Consider the following 8,506-nt stretch of genomic DNA (forward strand, 5'->3'; position numbering starts at 1 on the left):
AGGAAGGCCCTGTCATAAAGGAAGCCAACACGCATTTGCGTGTCGTAACCTTACGAAGCGCGTGTTTATGACACGCAATGCGTATCAAGGAAGGCCATGTCATAAAGGAAGACGACACACATTTTTACGTGTCATAATTTTAAATGTTTTTAAAATTATATATTTTGATAGATTTACTAATTTTCAAATTAAATAACACATTAAAAGTCTCATAATACAAAATAAAATTCCATAAACAATAAAGATACTACATTGCACTAATATGTCAAATACAAATAATCATTCCAATAGTAAGTAAATGTAACACATTGCTAATATTACATAATATTTATTATAGAGATGTACAGAGATGTAATTTGTTCTTGTAAATTGTAATGTACTATATATGTACAGAGATGTAATTTGTTCTTGTAAATTGTAATGCACTCCCTCATTTAGTGATCATATGCATCAGCTCTCAAATTCTTGCATAAAAAAGGTACTTTAAACTGGAAACAAGAAATAAAACATGGTCAAAAAACGGTATAGCAGTAAATTGTAATAACAAGCTACCTTGGTTTTAGACATTTGAGAGATGATTATGTACACGTAAAGCATCAAAAATGGTGTCAACCCATCTGTCAAATACAAAGGGTAAATAAACACGCGAAGTTATAATAATAAGAATATAATAAATAGTATGAGAGGAATTATAATATTATATATAATTATATATTACCCGTGAAGACCAGGGGTAGATGGGTGGTATACATTTGTTAAGCCTAATTTTCTAGCAGCTGAAGCAGTGGTTTCACTAATGCATGCAACAGAACCCTCCCATGTCTGTGATTTAGGTAGAAGATCCACCCAAACACTGTTGTAGAATAAGAGAAAATATAAGCAGAAATACAAAGAAAATAGTAAGAGAATTTAGCATCAGAACATTAATTACCCAACTGTAGAAGGTGATGCAACTGCAACTACAGAAGCAGAGAGTGCTTGTTGTAGAATGGTTTGATCCACATGTTGTACAGGTTCCTAAAGTACAACAAACCAAAAATAATGTAACAGAAATTCCCTTGATATTAATAAGAATGTGAAATGTCACATCAAAAATTTGTCAGAACTAAAAATTGTGTAACTATTCAATCTTGTGATGTGGAATCCACGCTTAGAAACACCTTCCCCTGTTTGATTTTAGTACATATATGACCTCATGAGATAGTGAAAATGTCATATGTATAAACAAATATAATTATGAAGATGAAACATTATGGAAGAGAAATAAACTAAGGAGTTAAAGGGTGTACCTATATCATGACCAGCTTTTGCAGAGGCATGATACAACACAATGCATCTTTCATTCCCTTGCTTTGGAGGCTCTGAAGCAAGAACCTTGCCAGTTGCTGTGAAAGAAGATCATAAAACTCAATATTATCTTCTACAGATGTTTGGAGTGATAGTATGGAATTTAGAAGGAAGACATTTATTTACAGATAGTACATTTTGATGGAGTAAAGGCAACTTCAATAATTTGCTCAGATGAAGGTGTAGCTTCATGAAATATGGTTGTTGTACCAGTTCCAACTGCAACTACCTTCACATTTGGGGTCCCAACAGCTCTATGATTGTAGATGACATGAGAGTAACTAGTCAATCGACTAAAAATAAAGAAATAAATAAAAAGATGGCATGGAGCCATTGCAACTTATAATTATAGATGGGTAATTTTTGAACTTACTTCCATTCTTGAAGAAAAACCAGAGCTGCCTCTGGTCAAGTTACCTTGAATTGCAAAGTGTTGTTAATGGCATCAAAAAACTCCATTGCAACACGACCTTCTACAGAGCTAAGTGCATAACCTACAAAACATCATCTTAACAATCCTTTTGAACATCTCCCCAAGACTACTGTAATCTTTTAGAGAAATGCCACATAGGATTAGGACATAAAATGCCCAAATGGAAGCCCACAAAAAGAAAAGAAAAACTCGTCTCCATGAGAAAATTATTGGATTTAATGATTTTCTATTCTTAATCTGATCATCATCAATATATGGGAACAATTTCCTTGGTGGTGTATCAAGACCAGAACCTACTAAAAGAACCAACTGAAATATATATATATATATATATATATATATATATATATATATATATATATATATATATATATATATATATATCATGTAAAAGAATTGAAGGTTAATGTAGTAAAAGGAGAGGAAAAGGGTATAATTGTCAATTTGTCATACAGGAATGACTAGAATAACAGGATAGAGAGACAAATGAGATGCAATCACCCATCCAAAAGCAGCCAATGGAACAAGTCCTGTTGCAATTAGAATCAAGAACATTAATCCTATTATTATTATTAGAAATATAAAATATTAATTATAAATTAAAGGGTTTAAAAGGTCTTACTCATGCAAGCCCCATTTATTGATAATACAGTCACTAGATTTTCGATTGGTGATGTTGAATATCCCAAACAAGTGATGATGGTCAAAGGATTCCATAAGTAAACAAGAGCAACTATATCACCAGATGGAAAATTTTCTACAAAACACAAACTTCATCAGCTTTTTTTCAAAAAATAAAATAACATAAAGTTGTTATTGAGAGGAAAACCTGAAACATTAAGATGTGTAGTGGCTCCTAAAGATTTTAGGCTTTTGATATCTGCTACTTGAAGAAGCTGGCCAATTGCACGAATGACAAGATTAACAAAGCAAAGATAAGTATAAAGATTTTAAATTCTCTTTGATTTTGCCACCTTACCCGCATAAAAGATGATTTGACTTCCCTTCACCTCTGCAAACCGAGTAACAAGCAATCATAAGTATATCACTATCAGATGATCAGATCATATCACACATAGTAATGTTCTACATCTCCATAAAGAAGATCCTACACTAAACTAATCACCTACATGATACATCACATGCTAAATGTTCATATTGTTTATTATTTTAGATATGAAGATGAAATAGTACTAACTACACAACATATGATCATTGAAAATTCAAAATTATTCCTCATCAAGCACTCCCAAACTTTGAAGAAAAGAGAAAAGAGAGATTTTGGAACACAGTTTGGTTTTTGTGATCGAAGAGACTTATTTTGAATGTGATAAATTATACTAAAAGCTATGAGAAATACTGCAAACAGAAAATAATTGGTGCCATTGCATCAAAAAACTACATTGCACGCTCCTGTGCACCTCCACCACGTGGGTCCCAACACTTCAAAGTTTTGTCCCAACTCCCTGTAATCACTTGCCCTAAAAACTACCAACAAGAAAAAGAATTGAAAACACAATGATGTAATAGAAGGAAATGAAAGTATGAATGTATGAGGATATTAACAAAATGAAAACAAATGATGAAATGAATGACACTAACTTGTTGCATAAGAGTACTCGATACAGCGAACAGGGGCATCATGGCGTCCCAAAAGATCCTCCCTTTCGTGGTAAAAAACAAGTCTGAGAGATGTAAAAGGAATGTAGCTTGAAACTTAGTCAAGAAAAATATAAGCCAATAATCGAAGAAATTATATGCATCATTTAGTCATACCTTGTGACAGTGTTATCTGCACTAGCACTAAAACCAGAGAGATGTAAACAAATAACAAGTTATGATCTTTATTCTTGACCGCCAAAGTGAAGCGGCTCCTCCTGCCAACTAAGCTTTCCGGTAGTACCAATGATGGCAAGAAAATTGCCAAAACCGATGATTTCACCTAATCAAACATATTGTGTGTTTCTTGTTCATCCCCTTTCCCGTTTCCATGTGTCTTTGTTCCTAATTAACCCTAGTCGATTATTTCACCTAATCACACATCATCGATTGTTAGTTTCACCAAAAATCGGAAGTTTTTCGATCGTAAATGAAATAGAGAGAAATTAAGCCGGAAAGAAAAAGAGATTTAGCAAGCTAGGGTTCTTATAGAAGAACGAAAACATTGGGAAGTTAGAATTAAGAAAAACATACCTTAATAAGACAGGGCTTGTAAATTTGAGCAATAGAAGCAGTGAGCCTAAGGTCACCGGACCTAATGTTGCTGGCAAGGGCAGGCGAGGTGAGATTGCCGGAGAGGAGGGGCTCCACCGGCTGGGTCTCGCTGGAAAGCGTTGGACGGTGGGGCGGGGCTGGACGGAGGTCAGAGGTGGGAGGCGCCAGCACCAAGAGAAACGTCGGAGGTGGGAGAAGCTGTCGACGTCGAGAACTGAGAAGAAGAGAAAGGGTTTGTCGAAGTGAGAAGGAGAGAAAGGGAAGTTGAAGAGAGAACGAGTAGTAGAGGAGGACGGTCGGGGAAAGTTCTTGACAAAAACCCCTAGCTACTAGGGAAACTAAAGTTTTTGGGATTTCATTTTCCCCGGATGGAACGCGCGCGTTCTATTAAAATTTATAAAGCGACGGTCTTAGACGACAAGCATTTTATTATAGGTGCCCTTCGTGTTTTGTTTTTTAGACACTAGTTTTAGGGCAAGCAAAAATGTGCGTCCTAAATCCTTTAAATTTTGGAAGAGATGACATTATTTTTTAGACACACACATTTGCGTATCATAAATCACTGCGTGTCATGGTTCGCGCGTCGTAAAAGGCTGTTTTTCTAGTAGTGAAATATATTATAAAATAAAAATAATATAATAAAAAAAATTATTAATTAAAAAATTAAATATTTATTTATCTAAATTTAAGATATGGGGTTCTTATAGATATTGATATGCGCTCTTATACTTTTAAAATATTTCGATTTTCCCTCTTATATTTTTAAAGTATTTTGAATTTTTATGGAATCCAAATATAAAATAACCTATTCTCAATTCCTCATAACTCTGGTACACGGAAAAAGCCGCCTACTGGTTTGTTTAGGCTTTACCCCTCGCAACCACATCCTCATCGGATATCTTTTGATTCTTTGCAATCGTCTCTCTCTCTCTCTCTCTCTCTCTCTCTCTCTCTCTCTCTCCCTCTCTCTCTCTAAATTCATATTCTGTGTTGGCGATAACCCTCAAAACGCAAACGACCAACCATGGAGGAAGAATCAGTGAAACAATCCCAATCTTCTTCAACAGGTACGAGAATCCTAAAGGACGTCGTTCACCGCCAAACCTGCCGGAAGAGAAGACCTCGAATCCTTTGCTGCCGACTCCTTCGTTGTCTAATCTACCGAAGCTATCTAGGTTAGCTTACCATTCTAATATGTTGTTGTCTCATGCCTCAATTGTTAGGCCTCATGTGTCTGTTAGGGTTCATTATCTCTCTTTCTCTCTCTCTCTCTCAATTCCTATTTTCTGTTGGCGATAGGAACCCTAAGAACGCAAATGACCAACCATGAAGGAAGAATCAGTGAAACAATCCCAATATTCTTCAACAGGTACGAGACTCCTAAAGGACGTCGTTCACCACTAAACACGCCGGAAGAGCAGACCTCAAATCCTCTGTCGTCGACTCCTTCGTTGTCTAATCTACTGAAGCTGTCTAGGTCAGCTTACCTTTCTAATATGTTTTTGTCTCATGCCTCAATTGTTAGGCCTCATGTGTTTGTTAGGGTTCATTCTATTGCAGAATCGAACTCTTCTCCTTATTACTTTGGGTTGGATAGAGCTTCTGAAGATCCTTACGACAGAGTGAATAATCCCAATGGTGTTATTTAGCTCGGATTGGTAGAAAATCGGGTATAATTTATGCATCAACCATTGTTTTAAGAAAAACGATGATTAATTATCTGAAACAAATAGAGGATGATTATGTGCAATGGTTAAACCTAATTTTAATCTTTGTTGATTTTGTTGAGTTATATTTGCTTGCTATTGACTAGGTATGAGAACGGAGCTAACATTCCAGGAGAGTAGATATTTATGATTATATTCTTGAGCATCCAACCATATCTCGATTTCATGTTGGTAAGAATTACCTTTTATCTTCCCTGATAGAACATATTTATTCACCCTACAATCTGTTTATCTTATTTTTTGTGCTTTTCAATCCTTGATTAAGAAATCATTACGATCTTGATAATGTTGTTAACATAAGGATTTCAACTTAATCACATACTTTCGTCTCTTCTAGCTCTCCACTTCAACAAATTTGGTGGTGCTTTCATGTATGATCTTAGTAGTACACATGGAACATTCACAAACAAGAACCAGGTACTTAAACTTTCATTTCAACTTCATACATCAATACAACTAACTATTGTATGATGTGCATTCTAATCTTTAAAATTTTATCCCTTTTCACTAATTAGGTGAAGAAAAAGGTGTATATGGAGCTCCATGTTGGTGATGTTCTTCGATTTTGCCAACAAGTTCTTTCATTTTTATGTTATTATTTTATCGTTTTGCATCATTTGTTTGAATTTAACACGTATTCTTGCTTTTGTTTCTTTACATACGGTTCAACTAGGTTGTAGATATTTCAAGGACCAACTTACTTAATGCCTCCGGTAAGGCCCTTCAACTATCTCATTAACTTGAAGCCTATTTTCATTTCATATGATGCCGTAGAAGTTCATTAATTAACTATTTCTTGTTTGTTGTAAAAGGAAAAAGACTTCCAAAGTTTTAAAAATCTTAAAATTCGACAAGAGAAGTGTAACATGGAAGCTTCACTTCTACAAGTAAAAAGAGAAGCACCACTTGCGGATGATATTTCATGGGGCATGGATGAGGATGTGGTTGAAGAAACTAAGGGTTTTTTTTTTATAAATAAAAAATAGATGTATAGATTCTTTTATGTCTAGTTTAGTTACATCAGATGTGGGAAAGTAGTAGATCATAGAGTGTTGATATTTCCATGTAATAAATATTTGTATTTTGTTTTGTGATATAAATCTTATTTGATTTTTTGATATTTTTCATTTTATATATTTGTACAAAATAACTGGGAATTAATTTATAAATTAATTATCCATATGTAGCTATCTAGCTTTGCAACAAAAATATTCCTACAAAATTATCTATGGATTGTGCTATGGAAACGTGGAAACAAAATTTGTTATGGAAGCATGTCTAGGTAATTTGCTATGGAATCTACTATAGACTATAGACCATGGATTTTGCTATGGAACCAAAACCACGAATTTAGCTAGGGAGTGATCACAATGGATTTAGCTAGGGAATCATCACCACAGATTTAGCTAGGGATTCATCACCATGGATTTTGCTAGGGATTCATCACCACGGATTTTGCTATGGATCGACTACAACGGAATTTTTGATGGAATAACTACCACGGAATTCTCAACGCAATCCTACTACAGAATACACGACGGAATACCATCTACAACAGATTTCAATCCGTTGTCACATTTGCGACGAAATTATTGTTTCCGTTGCAACACCTTTGCTACGGGTTTTTTTGGGACGGAACTGTTCCGTTGCAAATTCCATAGCTATTCGTCTTTTGCAACATAATTTCATCTTTTTGCAACGGATTCCTTTAATAGCAAAATCGCATTTTTCTTGTAGTGAAAATTGGAAGTGGTTTTTAGAACAAACTCTATAAAACCCTGTATTAATACAAAAGATTTAAATCAGATAATATAAAATAAATATAAATGAACTACTATGTAAAATACTAACCTTATGTTGGTCTGACATTAAAGTGAAACCATTGCCTAAATTCAAGTCCAGATCATCAATGAGAAGCTCTAAAAACCACTTCCAGTTCTAGAATTGGAAGTGGTTTTTAGAGCTTCTCATTGATGACGTGGACTTGAATTTAGGCAATGGTTTCACTTTAATGTCAGACCAACATAAGGTTAGTATTTTACATAGTAATTCATTTATATTTATTTTATACTATCTGATTAAAACCTTTTGTATTAATACAGGGTTTGATAGAGGTTGTTAAAGAGTTGGTTCCATATGTAGAGCACAGGCAGTGTGCTAGACATATTTGCCAGAATTTGCAGAAGAGATACACTGGTGCCATATATCATAACTTGTTTTGGAGAGCATCTAAAGCCACAACTGAGCATGCTTTTAAAGTTGTGATGAAGGAAATTGAGACATTGAACCCAAATGCCCATCAATATCTCATGGAGAAAGATCCTAAAACATGGTCAAGAGCTTTCTTTCAAGATGGAAGGTGTTGTGATGCAATTGAAAATGGCTTCTCAGAAAGTTTTAATGTTGTAAAAGTAGATGCCAGGAAGAAGCCCATAATAACCATGTTAGAGGAGTTAAGATAATACATGATGGATAGAATCTACAACATGAAATTAAAGGGACAACAATGGGGAAATCATATTTGTCCAGAGATAAGGGATAATGTGAATTTGCTTAAAAAAATTCAAAGCCATTATCAGGTACTACCTAGTGGATTAAACCAGTTTGAGGTAAGGGGAGCAACAAATGCATATGAGGTGGACCTGGAAAGGAAAACATGTTCATGTAGGTTGTGGCAGTTGAATGGATATGGATGTGCTCATTCTGTAGCTAGCATATCCTTTCTTAATAGGGATGTAGAAGCCTATGTAGACAACATGTTTAGCACAACCACATTTAGGAAGGC

At 34.8% G+C, this 8,506-nt stretch overlaps 1 long non-coding RNA gene and 1 pseudogene across 1 annotated transcript; both read right to left on the bottom strand.

The window, feature by feature from the left end:
• Positions 1 to 530: 530 nt before the first annotated feature.
• LOC145131703 (uroporphyrinogen-III synthase, chloroplastic-like) lies at positions 531 to 1,806 on the bottom strand (annotated as a pseudogene).
• A 205-nt stretch (positions 1,807 to 2,011) lies between these two features.
• Positions 2,012 to 2,539, bottom strand: LOC145128814 (uncharacterized). The gene is made up of 3 exons (XR_013717110.1): positions 2,403 to 2,539; positions 2,234 to 2,310; positions 2,012 to 2,089 (listed from the first exon to the last, which is right to left on the bottom strand). It is a non-coding gene; the product is annotated as an uncharacterized LOC145128814 (long non-coding RNA).
• Positions 2,540 to 8,506: the final 5,967 nt, after the last annotated feature.

The sequence above is a fragment of the Lactuca virosa genome, chromosome 8 (assembly GCF_052849685.1).
Source record: "Lactuca virosa cultivar CGN04683 chromosome 8, Lactuca_virosa_CGN04683_v6, whole genome shotgun sequence".
NCBI lineage: Eukaryota > Viridiplantae > Streptophyta > Magnoliopsida > Asterales > Asteraceae > Lactuca > Lactuca virosa.